Source organism: Panthera onca, chromosome B3 (genome assembly GCF_046562875.1).
Source record: "Panthera onca isolate mPanOnc1 chromosome B3, mPanOnc1 haplotype 2, whole genome shotgun sequence".
Classification (NCBI taxonomy): domain Eukaryota; kingdom Metazoa; phylum Chordata; class Mammalia; order Carnivora; family Felidae; genus Panthera; species Panthera onca.
In genome coordinates, this window is record NC_138344.1 from 17950769 (window position 1) to 17976246 (window position 25478).

General features: G+C 38.6%; 1 protein-coding gene across 7 annotated transcripts in view; it reads left to right on the plus strand.

The window, feature by feature from the left end:
* The first annotated feature begins 499 nt into the window (after positions 1-499).
* The window catches only part of MEF2A (myocyte enhancer factor 2A), a 165496-nt gene continuing 140517 nt past the window's right edge, over positions 500-25478 (plus strand). For 5 of the 7 annotated variants that reach the window (XM_060617793.3, XM_060617788.3, XM_060617790.3 and 2 more), the window contains exon 1: positions 501-613. The gene's annotated coding sequence lies outside the window, so the exon portion shown is untranslated. Of the gene's footprint in view, positions 614-9754; positions 9779-25478 lie in introns of those variants that run through there. The other 2 variants (XM_060617787.3, XM_078448953.2) reach the window with 2 other exon arrangements.

Consider the following 25478-nt stretch of genomic DNA (forward strand, 5'->3'; position numbering starts at 1 on the left):
GGAGGCTGGGGCTGTAGGGCGCGACGCCGCCGGGCCGCCCCGCCCTGGGAGGCGCCTAAGCCCTCATCAAGTGACCAGTATCCCTTCCAGGAGAACACGGTTCTTCACAGGGAAGCGAGCTCCAGCCTGTAGCCCCGGCGCCAAACCGCCGTCATCTCCTTCCTGTGCCGGGTGATCCGTCTCCTCACCCACCCGGAAAAACATAGTCCGCCCCCCGCGTCCTTGTGGAGTAGCGCTTGCTTCCACTGACTCTCTTTGCCCGTACCCTCGTCTTTCCCATTCCAAGTACTCTAGGACCCACCGAGAGGATAAGTCAGCGCTGAAGAGAAACCTCAAGGGAAAAGAGAGAGAGAGGGAGCCGAGGGGAAGGGAGGGAAAGGCGAGGCTGGCGGAGGGACACCGAGGACCGCGGCCGTAGTGCGCACGCGCGGCGGCAGGAACGAGTTCCGGTCTGGCCGGGGCCTGTCTCCTAAAAATAGCCCCGGTGTGGGGATCCGTGCGCGGATGTCCCGGCGAGTCCCGGGCTGAAGGAGGCGGCTCCGGGCGGCGCGGAGCGCTGGTGGCTGGCCCGGGCTGCAGCGTGTGCGCGCCCGTCAGCTGCGCCGGAGACACGGTGAGGGCCGCGGCGGCGGGGCTCCGTTCACCGGGCCGACGGTGCCGGAGGGGGCGGCGTCTCGGCGAGGGGCCCGGGTAGGGGCCGGGGGGCGCTGGGGCGGGGGGCGGCGCGGCCGAGCAGGGGCGCCCGCGGGGCTCCGGGGACAGCAGGGCAGGGCGGCGTCCGGCTGGCAGGGGGCCGTGGTCGCGGGCGCGCGGCGGCGGGGCGGGTGGGGTGCGGGGAGGCGGCGCGGGGTGGTCGCGCGGGGTCTGCGTGGAGGGGCGAGGCGCCCGCGGTGGTGGGGGCGGGGTGCCCCGAGGGCGGGCCCGGGGTCTGACCGCTGTCGCGCGGGCCGGCGGAGGGAGGCTCGGCCGCGCGGGTTCGGCGCGAGGAGCCTCCCCGTGCGCGCACGGGGCTTGGGGCTGGGGGGCGGTGGTGGACGGCGCCTTCTTGAGAGTTGAGGGACTTCTCTGGGGGCCCGGAGTCTCTCCGGGGGGTTCCGCCCGAAGGCCCGTTTCCTCCCTCTTGCCCTCCGCGGCCCGGGTCTCCCCAGAGGGATTGACCCCTCGTGCCGAGGGCGCTCTGCGCTTTGGTCGGACTTGAAGAAGTTCCCCCACTTCTGCTTTGGGAGAAGGTTGGTCGAAGCGGGCGGAACATTGAGGTCCGAACTCTGGGCGCGTGTGTGCAGATGTCAGTGGCGGGGTCGGTATTTGGGGCGGCCCGGGCCGGGGGCACCTGCGGGGTGCGGACGCCCGCGGGTTCTGGGAGACGTCGCGGGGAAGGGGGGGCTATAGAGGGAACAGCTAGCTACCCCTGACATCCCGGTAGATCCCGGCTCCCAGGAAAGGTTTTATGTGGTAGAAACTTTGCCTTTTAGTTCGATATCCTCTGTCTTCGAACAGCGGGGATTAAGTCGGTAGGTGAGGTAGTGCAAACAAGTTTGGAAGAGGTGAGCATCTCTGAATTAGAAAAACAGATCTCCCCTCCCTCCCCGTGGAAGTGTGACTATAAAAACATTCTTCAGACCTGAAGTGTGGCTCCAGTGGTACGAAGCGAGCCCCCCCCCCCCCCCCCCCGCCGTCATGGTCCAGCAGGGAAACCGCGTGTAGACTGAAGAATTGCGGCAGCGTTGACCTGCATTTTAGTTGACAGTAAGATTGGTATTGCAATTAATGCGCTATTTGAAAGGCTGGCTGTGATGTGTTGACAATGGTGTAAGTATTTTTGAACAAATGTCTAAGATTTTTCAAGTTTTTTTTTTGTTTTTTAGCACAGCTTGTTTCCCCCGTGTCTCGTATCATCTTTTACTATATGAAGAGAAGGTTCTCCAAAGCTGTAATTAGGTGTACATTACACAAGAGTACTTTCCCTTTAAGAATCCAGCTGTGTTGTTTTGGCAATTGCCAAGTGCTCCAGTTGTCAGTTTTAAAATCTGTTACCTTGGCAGTACTTGAACAGTCTGTGGAAAAGGTAAACAAAATAGCTTGAAAAAAAATCTTTTTTTGAAAACGCAAAAATGGCATCTATTTTAGTATGAATTTAGAAAGTGAGGATTAAATAGCTGTGTTGTGCTGTTATGGCTTTTGTATGTACATTTTTGTTTTTGGGTATATTTTTGGACGGTTCAGTCTTTACCAAATGGCAACTTTTGTTTTAGGAAAAAAGTCCACAAGGTGTTGAAATTAAAAGGGATGCCAATTTTAGTTAGGCTTTATAACAAACATAAGGAACACTTGTGTCCTATAAATTATTAAGATTAGTGTGTGTAATGATACACTAATTGGTTCTGGAATCACTTTTAATTCTCAGTGAGCACTGTAAAAAGTTGTGATAATGGTATTATAATTAAACTCTGAAGAGCTAAAGCTAGTGATTTAAATACTTTGTACAGACCTAGTTTTTAACAATAGTGTTGGAAGTGTTTCCAATAGAAACGTGTTCGTTAAAGCAGTCAGCAATTATGAGTAAAAATATTTTTCTAAACGTAATTATTTGCATATCTGTTTCATTTGATTCACATTTTGTTATATATAAAACCATGGTTTTGTTCATATTGGAACAGAGGGGCTAAAATTATGTTTAACCCCATAAATTACTTCCTAGCAAAAGTTTAAATTCTTGAGGGAGGCAGTGAGAGATGGGGGGTGCCCAGTGGAAGGAAAATAGCTCATTGGGGCTCTGAAATGATAATTGTAATGTCACTATGCTGAATTATGGTTTGAGAATAATCTCCTTCCAAATGCTTAAGAGTTTCTATGTTTCCTTAATGGGTATGTGTGACAAAGATTGTTTTTTGTAAATGCAACCGGAAATAGTCTTTTAAAGGTATTGAGTTGTTTTCTGGTGGTGATGTTTTATTTTTCAAAGCAATTGCATTATAGTTTTGTATAGGATGCAGTACAGGTTAATATTAATTTTATTAATATGCAAGAAGTAGCAATATTTGGCTACCAAGAGGAATATCAGTGTATTCTGAGGGTGGTTAAGTAATAATAAAAGTGTTTTCTATTAGAAAATAATTCTGAAGTTTGAAACACTTCAGAAGTCTTTTAAAAGATTTATGTTCTGATTTAGGAGGAGGAAACTAAGCAATTTGTTTTTGAGAAGTAGCATGCCTTTCAGTCAGGTTTTGGAAGGCCACCTTTTTTTTTTTTTTCTTCACTCTCTTCACTGCTTGTAAGTCTGGCAAGAGGAGTTTAGTCTAACATACAATGTTGATGGTCTTGAATTTTCTCTGGGCATTTTCAGTTTCATGTATTTTGTCTTGTAATTAGACCGTACTTTTTTTTTTTTTTTTTTTTTTTTTTTTTTTGAAGAGGTGCTCATGGTGCATATGAATGCTACAAAGTCTAGCTGAAGTTTTCTTTTAGCAGTGATGGAGCACTGAAAATACTGCTTTGTGGGTTGAAAAGGATCATTGCTCTTTTCTAGATGAGAGAGAAAATCTGTGTACATTCTTAGTAAATTGAGAAGTGAGTGCCTAGTTAGATAACCTCCTGCAAAATCAATCTAGTTAGATAACCTCCTGCAAAAGAACACTTTAACACGTCCTGCTGTGTTTGCAAGTCCTCATAAAGGAAGGCTGCTAGACTTTGTCATCACATCTTGGTTCAGATCCCAACTCCGCCACTTACTCATAAGGTGTCACTTATGAGATGTCTTCTGTAAAGTGGGAGGGAGTTATACTACCTGCCCCATGGAATTGTTAGCATTAAATGAAATAATGGGAGTGAGAGTTCTTAGCACACTACCTGAGGCTTAATGTACAAAAGTGCATATCGCCTGATGTCCTTCATCCCTTCCTCTGTACACCCCTTCCTCTCCATACATTTTCCCTTATTTCCTATGAAGACTGTAAAAGTGCTGTATCCGATGCCTCCGTCTGTGACCAAGAGGACTTTATATAATGTATAAATGCAGGAGATTGCTCATTTACTTTTGGAACAGAAAAATCCCAGCATTTTTTAAAATATTTTTTTTTTTTAATGTTTGTTTTTCAGAGAGAGAGAGAGACAGAGTATAAGCAGGGGAGGGGCAGAGAGAGAGGGAGATACAGAATCTGGAGTAGGCACCAGGCTTTGAGCTGTCAGCACGGAGCCCAACACGGGGCTTGAACCGTGAGATCATGACCTGCGCTGAAGTTGGACACTTAACCGACTGAGCCCCCCAGGAACCCCCAAATCCCAGAATTTTAAATTTATTGTCGGATTATATATAAAATGTTTAGTTGGCCAGTCTACATTAGGTTTTTGATTTGCAATCATTGATTGTAACCTCCATAATCTCTCTAAATATTAAAAAAAAATTAGAATTCAATGTAAGTATATTTCCTACTCTTCACTGAAATATGTTTTTTGTGAATTATCCGTGCGAGTGGTCTTCAAGATACAGTATTTAAAATTTGAAATTAGAAAAATATTTTTATTTCCTACCTGGAATAGGTATATTTTTAAAAATAGCCTTTCTTTATTGGGTATCTGTAAGTTTTTATATTTCATTTTACCTGCTCTGTGGAACTAAATGATTTAATCTGTGTATGCTTTATCACTGTAATCTTTAATAAATGGACCTGTGTCCAGTGTGTTATAATTAAGAGTATAAACTCATTTATTAATCTCTTGTATAGCATATGTGTTGCCGTATATTTAATAAATACTGTATTTTTGTTTGGATGTTTATTTACTGATTTTAGTAATATTTGTATTTATTGAGTTTAATTGATATTTACTAAACTAAATATTTAATACTGAATTGTCTTAATCACTTGAAATCATAAACTGGTGAGTTAAAAAAAATTAGCTGGTTTGTGAGGTGGAATATCAACTGTTTGAACATTAGTATATGACAGCAGGTAATTTACTTTATTGGTTTCCTAAGTGATGATGCTGAAAGCCAGAGGAGTTGTTAACATGGGGGAAAAACACACTAGTTGATCAGATTTTTAATAAATATGAAGGCACATCTTGTTTTGAATCAATACTAATTTTATTTTCTTCCTTATACAAAAATGTAAACTTTATGAACTTAAAAAATAATTCAACCATCAGTAAAGTTACATGTTTTGGGAAATATTTTGGTATTGGAGCGCAAATTTATACTGCATGAGCTGGACCTTTTTACCAGGTTATTTTTGTTACAAGCACCATGCATATGCAGGTTGACTTGGATTAGTTTGAGGTGTGATTTGTGACTCTTGAAACAAAGGGATACTCTTTATGTAACCTGGTCAAATAACTTGTAACTCTTGGTTTAGTAAAACTCTGGTGCTCTTGCTTACAAGTCTCACCTTATTCCCTAGGCATTCGCATTTTACATAGAGACGGGGACTATATTTCTAAAATTTACATCTAAATGTCATTCTTTTAAGGAAAACTTTGAAGGCACATAAAATCAGTAGAGAGGCAGTAATTTAAAGGATAAGATTGAAGACTGCCTAAGTTAGAATACCCAACTCTAGCACCTTGTGTTCTTTGGCAGTTTCTCAACCTTCTTGAGGCTCAGTGTATAAAATAGTGATTATAATATTACCTACTTCATAGGGTTGTTGAGAGGATTAGATGAGATGTTTATTATAAAGCCTTTAGCACAATGCTGGCTACCTAATTTTTTTTTTTTTTCTCCTACTGTTACTGTTGCTGTTACTTCTATTGTTGGCATTAATTCATCATGGTTCACTTTTTAATGATTCTAGTCTCTCCAAACTCATCGTCAGCCACTACCCTTCAGTTTCTGTGACCCAGTTAAGGCCAGCTGTTTGCTCTTCCCTGAAAATGCCATATATTTTCATGCCGATGACTCCCACTTTTATTTTTTTACCCCAGAATTTTCCCGAGCCTGATGTTCACTTGGAAATCTAGTTGGAATCTCAAACATAATGTTAACCATATGACTGAAATATAGTTATCTATTCCTCTCCCCCAACCTTCTTCCCCCTCTTACCCCAGACTCTGATGTCTTTACTGGCCCTTACCCATCTCCGTGAATGGCAGTACTCATGTCGAGAACTTAAAAGATAATGCCAGGATTCTTTTCTTTTCTCTCAAATCCAGTCCATCCATACATTCTCTTGTACCTTAAGAATTTATCTTGCGCCAGTCTACCATTCTAGTCTTCACTGCCCCCTCTTTATTTCAAGGCATTATTATCTCTTGTATGAATTGCTGCAGTAGCTTCCTAACTGGGCTTGTTTCTTCTCTTGCTCCTCAGACGTTGGTTCTTCACATAGCAGCTGTAGGGATCATTTTAATATCCTAAATCATGTCATTACTCTGCTTAAAATCTTCCGATGACTTCCCATTCCTCTTCAAATAAAGTCTGTATTTCTTTCCATGGCCTGAATGGCCCTGAATAATCTTTCTCCTTCTCATTGTTCTTCCCCTGTTTTATTGTGTGCCAGCCACACAGTCCTCTTATTGTTCTTTAAACCTTATATGTCCTTTCCTATTTTAGGTTCTTTTGCACTTTTTGCACTACTTGCTTGAAATGCTCTTCAGAAGGCTGCATGGCCAAACCCTTTGGAATATGGCCCAAGTCTCACTTTGTCACCCAGCACACCTTTTTTAATGTTGCACTCTGATAGTTACTCTTTTGTGCATCTCACTTACTTCAAGACACTATAATTTGTACACGTTTTGTTATTCCTTATTTGTCCATTATCTGAATGTAAACTCCTTAAAGGCAGAGGCCTTGTCTGTCTTCTTGATAACAGTCTCCACAGGCATTAGCACACTGTCGGACACTCGGAAGACAGAAAAATTTGAATTAATGCTTCTGTATCTTTGTTCATGTTTTTGCTGGAGATTGGAATGCTCTTACCTTTAAGTTGTGGCTCAGGTGTCAGGTATGATACCAATTTTAGTCTCTAGACAAAATTTGTCTCCCTTGCTCTTGATACAGACACAATTTGAAGAGTAATTCCATTTTTAGATTTAAAGGATTATAATTGACGTCATTTTCTTCTGTGCTGAGTTCTTGTGTCAGGGACTATTTTGTTCTTTGTGTATGCCCAGGACCTACCAGTCTATCATGGTACATAGTGAATCTTCAGTAAATGGTGAATGGAAGTTGTCTTAATCAACTAAAATGACTGACCACAAACCAGTGTACCCACATCAGACTTTCAAAATTATAAAGGTACTTTTCACTGTAAAGTACTGCCTTACATATTTTCTATACATATTAACATGTTGTCATCATTTTGGGTCAGGACAGGAATCCCAGAGCTGTTGAGCACAAGTGGCATTTCCTGAGATTCCGTGTGCCTTCTTTCTGGACAGCGAGTAGCCATCTTGTCTGAGGGCTCTATTTCCAGTTTCAAATGTGTAACCTAGTAAAAACGGTGTTAGAAATTACAATTAGTTACTGGTTGTTCCTTACTAACCAACATTCTCTCTCTCCATCTTATCCAGCAGATTCCATATTATTTCAGAAAGGCTAGGGAGATGTGCAAGTTAACATAGTATTGTATTTCACATATACCATTTCTGCTGTATTGCTAAAGATTTATCAAAGAGCTTTTGTGGCCAATATCAGGAACTTAACCACCATTTGTAATAGTGAAAATCATTGCACATTATACACAGTGGATTTATAAATGGGCTTTTTAAAACATTTGGGGACTGCTTTAGTAAAATGTTTATCTTAATACTGAAAATTTTTTTCATAACAGTATTAAACTTAATTTGACATGGATTATGAAAGGAAAAGGAGAGAAGAATCTGGGAGTTAAGATTTTGTTTTTCACAAATGACTTCCGTCAAAGTAAAGTTTCAGCATTGGCAGGTTTTTTAACAAAACATTTTGTCTTGAAAAAATTTACAGAAAAGTTTCAGGAATAGTACAGTGAACTCTCATATACTGGTCACCTAGAGACACTAATTGTTACTGTTTAGCACAATTGCTTTATCATTTTTTATATTTGCAGAGTGGGCCTGAAGTCTGGAAATAGATATTACTGTTTTATTTATAGCTTTAAGCTCCTTGATTACATCTTCTGGAGTATGCTCTAGATGCAAGTTTATTCAGTTAAAATCAGAGGCAAATCATTTGAGGCAAAACCTTATAGATGTGTCTAGGGGATAGATGGAATCTTGCATTAATGCATTCTGTACCTTTCTAACAAGGAAAACATATTAATATTATACAATGTCATTGAACATTAACATGTAATAGCAAGAATCCATTCTGTTGATCTTTTTCCTTCTTCCTCCTTTTCTCCCTGTTTCCCTTTTTCTTCCTCTTCCTCTTATAATTTTATTATTGAATCATTTGAGAATATGTTGCATACATCATGGTCCTTTATCCTTAAATTCTTCAGTTGATATCTCCTAAGAATTAAGACATGTTCTTATATAACATGTAAGAATAGTATGATGGATTCAAGAAACTTAGTACTGATACTGTAATTTAGTCTATAGTTCATGTTGAAATTTCTTCAGTTGTGCCAATAATATATTTTAATAGCATTTTTTTCTAAATAGTCTTTCAACCTTTTTTTCTTTTTCCTGAAATTAATAGTTTTGAAGAGTACAGGCCCTTTGTTTAGTAGGATGTCATCAGTTTGGGTTTGTCATATTGCTTCTTTGTTAGATTAAAGTTACGCATTTTTGGCAGCAATACAAAATAAGTGATGATATACCCTCAGTGCATCACATCAGGAGGCAATATGATGTCAAACTGATGGTGATGTTTACTTGGATCACTTAGTTAAGGTTTGCCTGCCAGATTTCTCTGTATAAAAGTTATCATTGTCCTCATTGTTGTTATTGAATAATCTGTGGGGAAGCATTTTCAGACCGTGTAAGTGCTCTGTCCTCCCCAAAACGTTCACATAATTCATTGCTGATTCTTGCCTGAGTCCGTTATTACTCATTGGTTCCAAAATGGTGTTTGTCTAGCTATTCGTCTGCATTTATTAGTTGGCAATCTGTTGTAAAGAAGAGCTTTTCCTTCTCATTTGCTTACTTAATATCAATATAAATTCATAGTCTTTTTTTATTAAGTAGATTATACTCTGTTACTATCAGTATTTTGGTATTCCAGATTAACTCAGGTTTGGTCAGTGGGAAATCCTGCAGCCTCCTCATTTTGACACATTTCTATCATGTTTGGAGTAGTTTCTTACTTTTGGGACATTAAGATATTCCTGGCTCCTCCTCTGCTTTTCCTGCTCATGTCCTAGAATCAGCCATTTCTTCAAGGAGTTCTGTTTTCTCTTCTTGTAAGACTGTTTAGAAACCAGGAACTGGGCAGTTGTTGGTATGCTCCTTGATACTGGAGTTTCACTGTTTCAGAGCCCTGTCAGCTGACCAACCTAAGACATTTTGAGTTTATGCTGATTTCTCAGACAGTAGATTATCATTTCTCTTTACATTCCTGAAACTCCTTAGAAGAAAAGTCTATTCCTTTGAAAGTGTTAATAATTTAAGTGATTGTTTGCTTTTACTTTATTTTTTTTAATGTTTGTTTATTTTTGAGAGAGACAGTGTAAGTGGGGGAGGGGCAGAAAGAGAGGGGACACAGAATCCTAGGCAGGTTCCAGATTGTGAACTGTCAGCACAGAACCCGATGTGGGGCTTGAACCCACGAACTACTAGATCATGACCTGAGCCAAAGAAGTTGGATGCTCAAGTGACTGAACCACCCACGTGCCCCTGCCTAGTTTTTCTATTCAACTCTATAATGGTTGGTTCTTGTTTTCCAAAACATATTGTACGCTTCTTGGGAGTTAGGAATACTGTTTTATATCTCTTTGTATATTCCGTGTTTGTGTTCCACAGTGCCTTGAACATGGTTGATAACCCATGTGTTGCTTATGATACATAATTACAGTAACGGCTATTATCTTTATTACTCTTATACTGTGATTAAATATTGTTATGTTTGTTATAACATTCTAGGTAATTTTGTGGAAACTTTGAAGTGAATTTGTTCTGTTTTTGATAACATTGTTATCCTAGAAGAAATGAAAAACTTGAAAGTTTTTCAACTTTAAAAGCTTAAAAACTGGGGCACCTGGGTGGCTCAGTTGGTTAAGTGGCCGACTTTGGCTCAGGTCATGATCTCATGGCTTGGGAGTTCGAGCCTCGTGTTGGGCTCTGTGCTGACAGCTTGGAGCCTGGAGCCTGCTTTCGGATTCTGTGTCTCCCTCTTTCTCTGTTCCTCCCCTGCTCACACTCTGTCTGTCTCTCTCTCTCAAGTATAAATAAAGACTAAAAAAGTTTTGTTTAGGGGCGCCTGGGTGGCTCAGTTGGTTAAGCGGCCGACTTCGGCTCGGGTCATGATCTCGCGGTCCGTGAGTTCGAGCCCCGCGTCAGGCTCTGTGCTGACAGCTCAGAGCCTGGAGCCTGTTTCAGATTCTGTGTCTCCCTCTCTCTGACCCTCCCCCGTTCATGCTCTGTCTCTGTCTCAAAAATAAATAAAACGTTAAAAAAAAAATTAAAAAAATGTTTTGTTTAAAATAAAGGCTTAAAAACTTAATTCCTGAGATTAAAGTATGTAATTAAAAGAACATCAAAATACCTCGTCTTGGTATTGCTGTTTAATAGTGTTTTGTTCATTAGCAAGTAATAACCTTTCTGGGCATCTCTTTAATTATAAAATGAGATGATATCTAGATCCTTTTAAACTCTGAGTTACCTACTTTACGCTTAATTAGCATTGAATTGTTTATGAAAGTAAAATTAAGTGCCACAGAGTATAGTGGAAAGAATATTGTGTGCCTGGACCATGAGTCACTGGGTTCTAATTTTTTGTAAGCATACTGTTACTTTAGCAATTTATTTCACAGTTTGGTCTTTATTACCTTATTCGTTCAGTCCATTGGTCTAGGTGAATGAGGAATACAGTGAACAGGCTTGGCTTTCATAGATGGCAGTATGGACATATGGTTTTATAATTCATTTTGCTATTCACTTGATGTGTACCATGCAGAGTGCTATAGGAGCATATAGAAGGGGTGATCAACCCAGTTTCAGGGAGGCCAGGAAAATTTATACCAGAGGAAGTGACACTTCCATTTAGTTTGAAGCCTCAGGAGCATTTAGCCTTATAAAGAGGGTGGGTAGTTTTACCAGAGCTGTGTTAAGGATGAGAGATACACTTAAGAGAGTTTGGATTGCTTGGAGAAACTCAGTACAGTATGGATGGATCAGGCAGTATAAGAGAGGGCAGACACTGTAGGAGTAGTGAAAGATGAAGCTGAAGACATAAGTAGGGGCCAGATTATGAAGAGCCCTTAAGCTGTGTTAAGGAATTTGAACTTTAAGGGAAAATTAGAGTATCTTAAGCCTGGGAGGAAATTAAAAAGATAATGCTGCACTGGGTGTTATATGTAAGTGATGAATTACTAAATTCCTCTCCTGAAACCAATACTACACTGTATGTTAACTAACTTGAGTTTAAATAGAATCTTGGAAGAAAAAAAAAGATAATACTGATTGCACTGTGGAGAATTCTTCAGAGAGTTAAAAGTGGTAGGCAGGAAGAATAATTAGGAGGGTGTTACAGGAAATTAGTTAAAAGAGGTAAGGTGGCTTGGACTGTGGTATAGGATGCGGATGGAAGAAATAAGTGGATTTGAGAGATATATAGGGGCGTAGAATAATGGAAGGATTCAGTGATGGGAGGGCATGTGGAAGGTGAAAGAGAAAGAGGAGTTGAGAGTGATGGCTTGGGCAATTGAGGGAATGAATGGGTAGTTTACTGATACAGGAAGCACAGGAAGAAGAGCAGGCTTGAGGGGACTATGATGAGTTTACTTGTGAGAGAGTGCCTGGAGGATGAAGAGGTGTAGTCAGAGGTGGAAGACTTCCTGGTAATGACAAGACCTCGGGATTTGGCCATGGAATGGGTGTTTGAAGAGGAGTGGAAGTGAAGGTGGGATATGATCTGGAAAGTGTGTGTGTGTGTGTATGTATGTATAGCCAAGGACAGGTCTGTGTCCTAAGGCAGAGTACCCTATTTTAGATGATCTTAAGGTTTTCATTGTTTGGTTTGGAAAACAGAAATGAAAAATTTCAGATAGGGTCTTAGTAAGATTGTCCTATTAAACACAAGAGCAAAAAAAAAAAAAAAAAAAAAAACCAAAAAACCCCACAACAATGAAACATTTTTTCCTAAACAGAGTGGGAAACTATTGCCCCAGCTAGCTAAAAGTGTCAATGCTTCTCAGTAGTGGCTAAAAATTATGAAACCTATCAGGTATACGAAAATCAGAGTGAATAACAGAGCGTGAACGTAATGTAAGAATGTAAGAATTTTTATGAATCCCATTGCCCTTTTTCTTCTGCAGAGGTAATCATTACCTTAAATAGGATTTACCTTTTTCATTCATTTTTTAAAAATTTTATCTTTTTAATTTACATCCAAATTAGCATATAGTGCAAAAATGATTTCAAGAGTAGATTCCTTAATGCCCCTTACCCGTTTAGCCCATCCCCCTCTCCCCCAACCCCTCCAGCAACCCTGTTCTCCATATTCAAGAGTCTCATGTTTTGTCCCCCTCCCTGCTTTTATATTATTTTTGTTTCCCTTCCCTTATGTTCATCTGTTTTGTCTCTTAAAGTCCTCATATGAGTGAAGTCATATGATATTTGTCTTTCTCTGACTAATTTCACTTAGCATAATACTCTCTAGTTCCATCCACATAGTTGCAAATGACAAGATTTCATTCTTTTTTGATTGCCGAGTAATACTCCATTGTATGTATATACCACATCTTCTTTATCCACTTATCCATTGATGGACATTTGGGCTCTTTCCATACTTTGGCTATTGTGGATAGTGCTGCTATAAACATTGGGATGCATATGTCCCTTCGAAACAGCATACCTGCATCCCTTGGATAAATACCTAGTAGCGCAATTGCTGGGTCATAGGGTAGTTCTATTTTTAGTTTTTTGAGGAACCTCCATACTGTTTTCCAGAGTGGCTGCACCAGCTTGCATTGCCACCGACAATGCAAAAGAGATCCTCTTTCTCCATATCTTCGCCAACATCTGTTGTTGCCTGAGTTGTTAATGTTAGCTATTCTGACAGGTGTGAGGTGGTATCTCATTGTGGTTTTGATTTGTATTTCCCTAATGATGAGTGATGTTGAGCATGTGTTTTTATGTGTCGATTGGCCATCTGGATGCCTTCTTTGGAGAAGTGTCTATTCATGTCTTTTGCCCATTTCTTCACTGGATTATTTGCTTTTTGCGTGTTGAGTTTGATAAGTTCTTTATAGATTTTGGATACTAACCCCTTATCTGATATGTTGTTGGCAAATATCTTCTCCCATGCTGTTGGTTGCCTTTTAGTTTTGCTGATTGTTTCCTTCACTGTGCAGGATGAGGTCCTGCATTTTGGTGAGGTCCCAATAGTTCATCTTTGCTTTTGTTTCGCTTGCCTCCAGAGATGTGTTGAGTAAGAAGTTGCTGTGGCCAAGATCAAAGAGGTTTTGCCTGCTTTCTCCTCGAGGATTTTGATGGCTTCTTGTCTTACATTTAGGTCTTTCATCCATTTTCAGTTTATTTTTATGTATGGTGTAAGAAGGTGGTCCAGGTTCATTCTTCTGCATGTCGCTGTCCAGTTTTCCCAGCACCACTTGCTGAAGAGAGTGTCTTTATTCCATTGGATATTCTTTCTTGCTTTGTCAAAGATTAGTTGGCCGTACGTTTGAGGGTCCATTTCTGGGTTCTCTATTCTGTTCCATTGATCTGAGTGTCTGTTTTTGTTCCATTCATTCCTTTCATTACATTCATTCATTTTTAAGACCATATATCCATTTATATTGCTAAAAATATATAGTGTTTTTCATGTTTTAAAACTTTATAAAATGATATTGAATTCGCGTATCCTTCTGCAGTTTATGTCTCAACAAATAATCCATTGCAATCATGTTCTTTCAGTATAATGAATTGGATATTAACATTGGAACAAAATGATATGTCATTGATGAATTATACTTTGAATTGCCATGAGAATTATCATAATTTACTTAGTAAGATTTTGTAAAAACTAATCATTTTGTGGGTATTTCTTTTTTTATATTTTACTAAAAAGATACATTGTGGAATAATGTTGGAGATAGAGAAGAGTTGAAAAAATAGTATGACTGTTGCCCTAATGTTGGGCCACTATGGTATAATAATCAAAACCATAAAATTAATATACTATTTGCTAAACTAAATATCTTATGTGAACTTCATCAGTTTTTTTCCTAATGACCTTTTTTTTGGTCCTAGGATCCAACCCGGGATCCCACATTGCATTTATTTTTTATATAGTCTCTTCAAATCTGTGATAATTCATTCCTTTCTCATTCTTCTACCCAGATGCTTCCTGAGGAGTACTGGTCATTATTTTGTAGAATGTCATCCAATTTGGGTTTCTGTTGCTTTCTTAAAATTAATTTGAATTTTGCGTTTTTGCCAATAAAACCACTGAAGTAATGGTAGCATATCAAAGAGGTACATTTTATATCAGGAGTACATGATGTCAATATCTGATGTTAATCTTGATTACATAAAGTGGTTTCTGCTGGTTTCTCCATTGTAAAGTCACAGTTTTCCTCTTTGAAAATGATAAATATCATGGGGGAGATACTTTGAGAGTATGTTGATTTTCTGTTTCTTCTTAAACTTTCACTTGTTTTTAGCACTCATGGGTGGAACTTAACCTGCAACAATTAGAGGATTTTCCCCCACTATCTAATAGTAGATTGTGCCTGTGAAACCTTCTAAAAAGGTGAAATGGTGTAAAGAAGCCATTACCATTAATTTATATGGAAAAATTTTTGAGATTTTTGTTTAAAAACATAACCTCTTTTAGGCTTTTCTGATACCTTAGAACACATCATGTTAATGGATGTGCAGAATGAATAGAGATAAAGCACAGATGTGCACAAACAAAATTCAAAACTATGGCAGCTTGAGATTAGAGATGCTGAGTGTAGTTACCAGAACAAGGAGCTTGGTGGTGCTGCTCAGGGTGTGTGCTGCCTCTGTAATGACTCATTGCAAAATAAATGCTGAATACTGTTTTTTGCCTTTTTTCTTTGTTTTTTCTTTCTCTATTCATTCTTTGTCTTTTGCCTTTTTTCTTAAAAGAAAAAAACTCTTTCCATATTTCTCTCAGGTAGAAAATAGGTGCTTGTTGTGGGTCTTTCTAAAGTGAAGTGGCTTAATGTAAATTTTCAAAAAGCTGGGGTGGGGGGATACCTGTATTATTGTAATAGTTACCTAATGGCAATTTTGTTTTGTTTTGTTTTTGTTGTTGTTGGTTTTGTTTGGTTTCTTTCTCATTTATCAAATAGAATTCTTATTAATGAAGAGATGTCACTTCTCTATTCGGTTACTTATTTATATCATTATAGACTCAAAGGTATTTTATATTGTAGATTATAATTTGATGCTATCATTATTTATTTTATTTCTCAGGTTGTCCAACTTTGGCCATTGAGAGCTCCTCCTGTTTGACTCTTGTGTCTTTTTGACATACTTTCATCTTTTTTTAAAAAGAACTTCCCTACTTTCTGGTGCTGCAAGAAACTCCAGGCTCATTTATGTTTTACCTATCCCAACCCTGGAATTACTCTCTTTTCCAAAGAGCCCTCACTCCTTTTATTGGAGGATGACATTTAGAATCCAAGATCTGGATGCTGGGTGTGCTCATTGCTTTTGGGGTGTCATTGTCTGTGTCTGCCTTCTCAGCAGAGCTAAGAAAATAGATGTGTGTATATTAACCCACACATACACATCACATTCAGTTCTACTATAACACAGTATATGTGTTCCTAAAAAATCACCATGCTATGCAAAGTCATGCAGTAAAAACCATGGATGGAGTTCATGGGATCAGTGGAGTTAGCGGAATAATACTCAAAAACTGTCAATGATACACAGTAAGGAGGGACCTAATATATTTAGAACAACAGCTTAGTTTTAGACATGTTGAATAGTTAAGCAATACTTGGTAATATGGCATTTCACTATGAAAAGGACATGAAGTTTTCTTATATGAGTGTTAGTATGGCTTGTGAGTGATTGTGAAGCAGTTGGTGGATAGACAGTTATTTGAAATCAGATGAGAAAATAACACCAAATGTGGATGGATGTGGCTTATAAATCTTGTGGTAGACTGTGGTAGCTCATATTCATTTGAGTTGTTCTTTCTTGGATGCCTTGCAATTTATTCTGCATTTCTAATTTTAGTTTCTCCATTTCTTTTTGAATTCATTCACCTTTTAAAATTCTCTTTCTGTTTTATCCACTTTTTTTTTTTTTTTTTTTTTTTAGTTTTTGAATTGCTGATTCAAAGTAGTTTTCATATCCTTAAATGTTTGTCTGGATATCTTTGATTTGGAGTATTGACTTACCTTTTTTTCTTGCTTTGAGTTTGTTTTTGGCAGTGGGTTTTCCTCAGTTGGTAAGTGTCAAATTCAGTTTCCTGATTTTTCTGGATTTCACTTTTCTTTTGTTCATTTTTATGGTATTGGGGTGTTGTACAGTATTCCTAGTTTAATGGTGCCCTCTTCTGTCAGTATAGAACAGTCCTATTCAGTTGATTTTTGTTTTAATGGTTGGAGAAGGGTTGTGAGACTTCCAGTTTTATAATTCTCTTTGATCATGCAAGACCTTAAATTTTATCCTTGTTCTGTTTCCTATTACCGTCCAATTGCCAAAGAACTCTCTTCCTTTCCTTTTGCCTGTTTTCTCCCCCAGAAGCTATGTGTTTCAAAGTTGTGTCCCTTTATGTGGCAGCCAGTGCCTTAAATGGCACCTGTTCCTTTAAATCACCAGAACTTTGCGCTTTCTTACCTGTAGTCTGTGTTCTGATCTGCCCAGACACTTTTCCAGTATATCCAGGTTTAGAAAAGGTTTCATACTTTCAGTTTTCGTGCAAATGACCCTGAGGCTCCTTTGCTTGCCTCCTTGCCACCAAGCCTCTGTGTTCAAGTAGGGGTGGAGTGACAGCCTAAGAGATTAAGTGCTAGGATTTGGGGGATTTTTCTCTTTTCATTCACAGTTCTGCAGTATCAGCAGTCTTTGTCTTCAGGCTGTGCTGAAAACATGGTTTTGTATAGAACTTCTTTTTCCTTTCTTGCTTTTTTTCATATGGTTTAGGGGGAATATTTTTAGAGTTACTTAGGTATACCATCACGGTTGTCCTCACTGAAGTCTCTACTTTTGGGGGAGGAAGAGCAGAAATCTTGAATTATGCTGCCAGTGCTACAAAGCCTTTAGTTAGAAAGAGACCTAGGCATTCAGCTTCCACTGGTGAGCTAAAGACTCTAGAAAATACCTTGTAAGAGAAATAAACTAATCAAATTTAAATACTCTTCATTCTATTAGCATGCAAATGCAGTTTCTGGTATTACAGGAGTCTTAAGTGCTTTTCTCTGTAAAGCAAAGTTACTAACTCAAAAAGATTTTTTTATAGAATGTATATTGGAAATGCCTTGGTTTTATTATAACATGAATGAGTTGTAGGCCTATATTTAGCCAAGGGCTTCTTGGTACTTCTTTATTCTAATAGCAAGCCAGTATGTGAACTTTTGGGAGAAGGTAACTTTTAAACTTGGGAATTGATCTGATAGGTGTTAACTTCTTTGAAAATTAAACTACATGTATCTCTTTTCGTTCTTTTTCTACTCTCTCTTGGTTTTCTCTATTTTATGACCTTGACAATTGTCTTTTGATTACAGTAAATGGTAGGTGTGGGGTTATTCCTTGCTTATGTACTCATTATTATGTTTAATAAGATAGCACTAAGTCTGTTTACTCTAAGTTTACTGGGTTTTTGTCTTTTATGCTATTTATCTGTCTTGTTAACATGAGAAATTAAAGTTGGAATTACGTTGGTTCTAGAATTCAGTTTAAAATATTTATTACCTTAAAACATTCCTTTTCCTAGAATTAACAAGTTTTTTTTGTCAGTATTTCATGTTGTTGGAGTAGACATGGACTTGTTTGAACTAGTCACTGTACATTTTTAAAAAATAAAAGTACCAACCAGGATTGAAAGGTGTATTGACTTTAAGCATCAGATATCTTACATATATATTAAAATCTTTTGTTATTAATGATACATCTTTGGAATTCTCTACCTGGCTTTCTAATGGTGTTTAAAAGCCAATCAGTACCTATGCCTAGTTGTCTTTGGATCCTCATTTATAAGCTTTCATTTGTTTTTCCATAGTTTCTACAAATCTTAAATAATGACTTGTCATGCACTTTGTACATTTTCTTTTTATTGCCTTCCCCTTTTTCTTTTGACTGGTAAATATGGTAGCCCCAAAGCAATGTCCATGGCTCTGATCCTTCACTCCCTCTTTTGGACTATCCCTTATCTGTTATCAGTGCTTTAACTGTTGTTTTTATATTATTGGTTCTGAAATAAAAACACCTATGAGATATAGCTATTTGCTTCTAGGAGATAATGGCTTAGGTAGGGTAAAATTCCCACTAATTGCTGTGCTGTGCTAATTACCAAGTGATGTGTAAATCTTAGACTCAGTGAATGAATTAGGGAGTTCAGGGAAGGAAAGTTCAGAAGTGATGGGGGGGGGCTGCTTCATGGAAGAATTGATATTTGAGTTGAATGTCAAGTTTTATTGTCACAGATATGGAAGATACTCCACATAGAGCAAACAATTGGAGCAAAGGAACTAAGACAGGAAAGTTAGAGGTATGTATCAGACTTAGTTTGGCTTTTCAGAAGAAAAGTAAGGCTTTTCAGAAGTGAAGTGTGGCGGGGGTGCCTGGATGGTTCAGTCTGTTGGGCATCTGACTTTGGCTCAGGTCATGATCTCATGGTTTGTGAGTTCGAGCCCCATGTTGGGCTCTGTGCTAACAGCTTGGAGCCTGGAGCCTGCTTTGGATTCTGTGTCTCCCCATCTCTCGGCCCCTCCCATGCTCATGCTCTGTGTGTCTGTCAAAAATAAATAAACAGGAAAAAAAAAAAAGGAAGTAAAGTAGGAAAGAGGGCTTGAGGCCAGATTGGAGACCATCTTGAATATTGAGCAGTTTGGACTTTGCTTTTTATAGTTAAGGAAGAGATGTTGAAAGTTTTTAAGCATGGAAGTAACCAGTGCCTTCTGTAATATGCCCATACAAGATAATGATGCTAATGTGTGTGTCTTTTTTCATTACTAAAGCTTAGTTCCTTAAAGAATTCTCCCCAGCAACACTTTTTTTTTTTTTTTTTTAAATTTTTTTTTTCAATGTTTTTTATTTATTTTTGGGACAGAGAGAGACAGAACATGAAAGGGGGAGGGGCAGAGAGAGAGGGAGACACAGAATCGGAAACAGGCTCCAGGCTCTGAGCCATCAGCCCAGAGCCTGACGCGGGGCTCGAACTCACGGACCGCGAGATCGTGACCTGGCTGAAGTCGGAGGCTTAACCGACTGCGCCACCCAGGCGCCCCCAGCAACACTTTTTAAAAAGCACAATGCTAGGCTCATTCTTTAATTTGATTGTTTGAAGGGAATTGGTGGGGATACATACCTTTCAGGTAGAAGGCATAGGTAAAGATGTCTTTTCTTGTTTTCCTGTGTATCTTCTGCATCCCACTTCTTAGTCTCCTTTCCAAGGCTCTGCTCTCCATAAAAAAACAGGTTCTTTCCAATTAAAAAGTTTTTTCTTTTGAAATCCAATAGTACTTTGTATCTGTCTTACTGTAGTTACCATGTTTGATCTTATACTAAGGGCAGTAAACCCATACATGCTGCATTGAAGATTTTTATGCTGGTGTGTTAGTTCCTGCATTCTTTTCTTGTAGGTTCTTGGTAAATGTAAATGAATCTTTAAAAATTTTTTTGTTACATTTATTTATTTTTGAGAGACAGAGAGAGACCGAGCACAAGTGGGGGAGGGGCAGAGAGAGAAGGAGACACAGAATCCGAAGCAGGCTTCAGGCTCCTAGCTGACAGCATAGAGCCTGACATGGGGCTCGAACCCACAAGCCGCGAGATCATGACCTGAGCCGAAGTCAGACACTCAACCAACTGAGCCACCCAGGCGCCCCGTAAATGAATCTTTAAATTCCTGTCTTTCAAATGACCCTTTGTAAAGTGTAAAACCTAGGATCTGGATTGAACTAGGCTTTTAAAACGATGCCTTTAAGACATCTCTACTCCTTCTGGTCCAGATCAGTAGTTCTTAATGTTTTTTTTCTGCTGTGAGATGAAATTTTGACACGTGTAACTGTGGATCTACTTAGCAGAGAAGTAAAGTATTATAGTAGTTTATAATTGCCACAATTATTCTAGGTTATGTTGTAGATAATGTGCAGTTCTTAGGGCAGTAGTTATAACTTTTCCCCGTTCTCTCTCACTTAAGAAGGGGTATCAGAATCAGGCACTTTAGAGGTATCAAATAACTTTCAAGAGAAATCACAAGTTATGGTATCCATCTTTCATGGTAACTTTAAGACCTTTTTTCTTTCCCTTTTTGTTGTTTGCAATGGAAACTTTATATATTTGAAATACAATTCACATACAGTGTTATATTAGCTCTAGTATACAATAGGTGTTCAGCAGTTCTATACATTACTCAGTGTTCAGCACGATAGGTGTAGTTACCATCTTGTCACCAAGATGGTTATTACCATCTTATTGATATATCTTATTACCTATGCTGTATTTTTCATCTCTGTGACTTACCTATTTTGTAACTAGAAGCTTGTATCTCATAATCCCTTTTATAGGTTTGGCCCTTTTCTTCTGGATTTCTTCATTTCCATTTGTTCAGGTGTTTTTGTTGTTTGTTTTAAATAGGGAGAATCCTATTTTAATATGGGTTAGATTGGTAGTCTGGATTTTACACCTGGATTCCATTTCATTTCTATAAGCTTTAGAATTTGGTCGCTAAAAAGACCTTTCTAAGGCCTCTTCCAGTTCAAAACTTCAGGAAGTTGCAGAATATCATGAACACAGTGTCCAAGCTTTTCTAGATTCTGGCCAACATTTATATTAATATGGACATCTGTTTGACTTTACTGGTTTACCAGACTGTTTAACCAAACTGGTATTTATGTGGCTATTATTTTAACTACTTAGTGTCACATTTTACAGTATGCTGATCTTTAAACTTTTTTTGTTACTGTTGTTTTGGTGTGTGGACAAAATGTGCTTCTTGTTATTGAAATGTGGGTAGTTGAGGACTGTTGGTTCTCAACTGGGAGAAGGAATACTGGGAGTATTAGCCATTAAAGTAAGGTTAAGGGGTAGAACAAATGGAACTTGAGCATTTGAGAGGTCACATCCTTCACTTGAAGAATGACAGTATTATCAGATATGTAATAAATATTAAATATTGTGAAAACTGTCAGTAATCTTGCTGATTATAGATTGAGGGGGTTGGTAAGTTATATGGGAGAATAAAATAGGTCGTAGTAAATTACTTAAAGTGCCTAATTTATACCTGTGGCATAACAACAGGTATGTCTATCACTGTGGGGGGGGGGGGGTGTTACTGTAATGAAGTGAGATTATAGAAAAGAAAATCTGAAGACACTCTAAATATGTAAAGGGGAGCCTGGGTGGCTCAGTTAAGCGTCCGACTCTTGATTTTGGCGCTCAGGTCATGATCTCATGGTTTATGAGTTCAAGCCCCGTGTTGAGCTCTGTGATGAACATGGATTCTTTCTCCCTCTCTCTCTGCCCCTCCACTTCTCCCTTCCCCCATCCCTTTCTCTCTCTCAAAATAAATAAACTTAAAAAAAAATGAACACATATATTCACACAGAAACTTGTGTACTAGTGTTCATAGTATTAGGTAAAAAGTGGAAACAACTCAAATGTCCATTAATTGATGAATGAATAAATAAAATGTGGTATTTCCATGCAATAGCATATTATTTGGCAGTAAAAAGGAATTAAGTATGGATACATGGTACAAAGTGGATGGATCTTGAAAATATTGTTGAGCAAAGTAAGCCACAGAAGACCATATGTTGTATGGTTTAATTTATGTGAAATGTACAAAATAGGCAAATCTATGCAGACAAAAGTAAATGCTGCAGGTATAGGTGGAGATAAGGAATGGGGAGTGACTGCTAATGAGTACTATATTTCTTTTAGCATGATGAAAATGTTCTGGAACTAGATAGTGGTAGTGGTTGCACATACCTTGGAATATAAAAAAACATTCAAGTGTATTATTTAAGTGGGTGAATTAATACGGTATGTTAATTATTTCTTAATAAGGTTATTTTCTTTTGTATTTTTGTAAAACAGAAGCTGTGTGAAGAGGTATTTTGGTCCTCATGGGTAGTTTGGAGGATAATAGATGAAGGTGGAAGGTCAAGGAGGAAAATGGGCATTTCTTGGCATTAGTATACTATTGCATGATGACACAATACTATCTTCTTTGTCCACTAAGAATGTAATAGGTTTTGTTTTAGTGGACTGTATATGAACCCCGCTTTGTAACCTTACTTAGCATTGAGGTGGGAATTGTGCATTATCCTAGTTGAGAGGATAGTCTGGCCTTTCTCTTATCTTTGCATTTTTTGTCATATTAAATTCAAGTGCTTGCCTGTTTTCAAGGTAGTGCGTAATTGTGTTCTGCCCATCTGTCCACCCTACACTCTGCTTTGCTCTTTTTGTTGATACCTACTCATGTTTGTGTCATCTTTCCTTAGTTCCTCTAATTGGAATAGTCCCTGGTCTCCTGCTTAGAATCACTTTCTTAAATGCTTCCTTCTGTGAAGTTTTATTGACTTAAAGATTTTTCTTGTGACTTAGTATCTATTTGTTTATAAATCTGTTTTTTTAGGGCCTAAGTAATTTTTTCCCCAGTTCTAGTATCAGATATTAAATGATACCAGTGTCTGGCTCCCCCCCCCCCCCCCCCCCCCCCCATAATGTTTTTGCAATTCATCCATGTTTGTGTGTAGTTTGAGTAGTTTGAGTAGTTTGTTTTTAGAGTTGCCTAGCATTTCATTATATGTCTAGACCAGTTTCTCCATTCATCTTGCTTGGACACTCCAAATTTGGAGCTATAATGAATAAAGCTACTCTTGCATTTGAGTATAAGCCTTTGTGTAGACCTATGTTTCCATTTTTCTTGGATAAATACCAAAGAATGAAATTTCTGGGTCACATAAGTGTATGTTATACCTTATAAGAAACTGAAACTGTTTTCCAAAGTAATACGATTTTACAGTTCACCAGCAATGAGAGTTGCAGTTTCTCCATATCTTCAACACTTTGCATTGTCAGCTTTTCTTTTTTTTTAATTTTTTTAACGTTTATTTATTTCTGAGACAGAGACAGAGCATGAGTGGGGGAGGGGCAGAGAGAGAGGGAGACACAGAATCATAAGCAGGCTCCAGGCTCTGAGCTGTCAGCACAGAGCCCGACATGGGGCTCGAACTCACAAGCTGTGAGATCATGACCTGAGCCAAAGTCGGTCGCTCAACCAACTGACCCACCCTGGCGCCCCTGCATTGTCAGTTTTTTTAAGTTTAGCCGTTTTAGTGGGTATATACTGGCATTTTATTACAGTTTTATTTTGCATTTCTTTGATGAGTAAAGATATTAAACATTTGTCATTTGCTTACTGGGTATTCATTTGTTTTCTTTGGTGAATGTTCAAGTCTTTTGCCCATTTTTTTCAAGTTTATTTTGAGAGAGACAGAGAGTGGAGGAGGAGCAGAGAGAGGGAGAGACAGAATCCCGGGTAGGCTCTGCGCTGTTAGCACAGAGCCTGTCATGGGGCTCAAACTCACAAACCAGGAGATCATGAGCTGAGTCAAGATCAAGAGTCAGATGCTTAACCAACTGAGCCACCCAGGTGCCCCTTGCCCATTTTTAATTGGGTTTTTTGTCTTCTAATGACGGAACTGTAAGAGATTTTTATACATTCTAGATAGAAGTCTTTTTCTTATTTTCATTATTTTACTTTGGCTAGTTTCTTTGAGTATGTGGCTTGATTTTTATCTCCTTAATGTTGTCTTTCAAAGAGAACAAGGTTTTAATTTTGATAAAGTACTGCTTGTCGACCTTCTAAAATTGTCAATTTTGCCTTTTTGTGGTATGTCTGATAAATCTTTGCTTTACATGGGGCAGTAATAATTTTTTGTCTTGTGTTTACTTCTGGAGGTTTTATAGTTTCGTTTTTACACATAGGTCTGTGAAACATTTTGAATTAATTTTAGTGAGTGGTAGTAATTTTAGTGAGGTAATATCAAGATTCATTAATTTGTTCTGGTACCATTTGTTGATAAGGCTTTTTCATTTTAATTACCTTAGTGCCTTTGTTGACTATCAAATGACCATATGTGTGTGGATTTACTTCTGCACTCTATTCCTTTGATTTAGGGGTGTGTGTGTGTGTGTGTGTTTTAACATTGTGCTGTATCTTCCAACTTTTGTTTGTTTTCAAAATTGTTTTAGTTATGTTATAATTTTTTTTAAATGTTTGTTTATTTTTGAGAGAGACAGAGACAGAGCACCAGCGGGAGAGGGGCAGAGAGAGAGGGAGACACAGAATCTGAAGCAGGCTCCAGGCTCTGAGGTGTCAGCACAGTGCCCGATGTGGGCTCGAACTCACAAACCACGAGATTGTGACTGGAGCCGAAACTGGACACTTAACCCACTAAGCCACCCAGGCGCCCCTGTATTATAAATTTTTAATTGTGAATTTCTGCAAGAACACTTGCTGGGATTTTGATTGGGATTGTTTTGAATTTGTAAATCAATTTGCAGTATCATAGTAATATTAAGTGTATTATATCTTGGTGAAGATATATCTTGTATATATATATTATATATATATAATATATATATATAATAAAGTGTATTATATCTTGGTGAAGCAGTATCATAGTAATATTAAGTGTATGGATCTGTGAACATGATTGTTCCTTTTTTTTTTTTTTATGTCTTCCTTAATTTCTCTCAGTGTTTTTTAGTATTCAGGATAATAGTCTTGCACATATATTGTTAAATTTGTCTTTAAATATTTCATACCTCTGATGCTAAGATGAATGGTATTTTTATTTTTATGTATTAAAACATTTTTTTAAATGTTTATTTATTTTTGAGAGAGAGAGAGAGACAGAGCATGAGTGGGGAGGAGCAGAGAGAGTGAGGGAGACACAGAATCCGAAGCACGCTCCAGGCTCTGAGCTGTCAGCACAGAGCCCGATGTGGGGCTCGAACCCAAGAGCCATGAGATCATGACCTGAGCCGAAGTTGGACACTTAACTGACTGAGCCACCCAGGCACCCTTGAATAGTATTTTTAAAAAGTGTAACTGTGCATTTGTCATTATTGGTATATAGAAATTTGATTTAAAAACTATAGATCTAAGGCTGGCTCAGTCGGTAGAGCATGTAACTCAGTTTCATGGTTGTAAGTTCAAGCCTCATGTCGGGCATGGAGCCTACTTT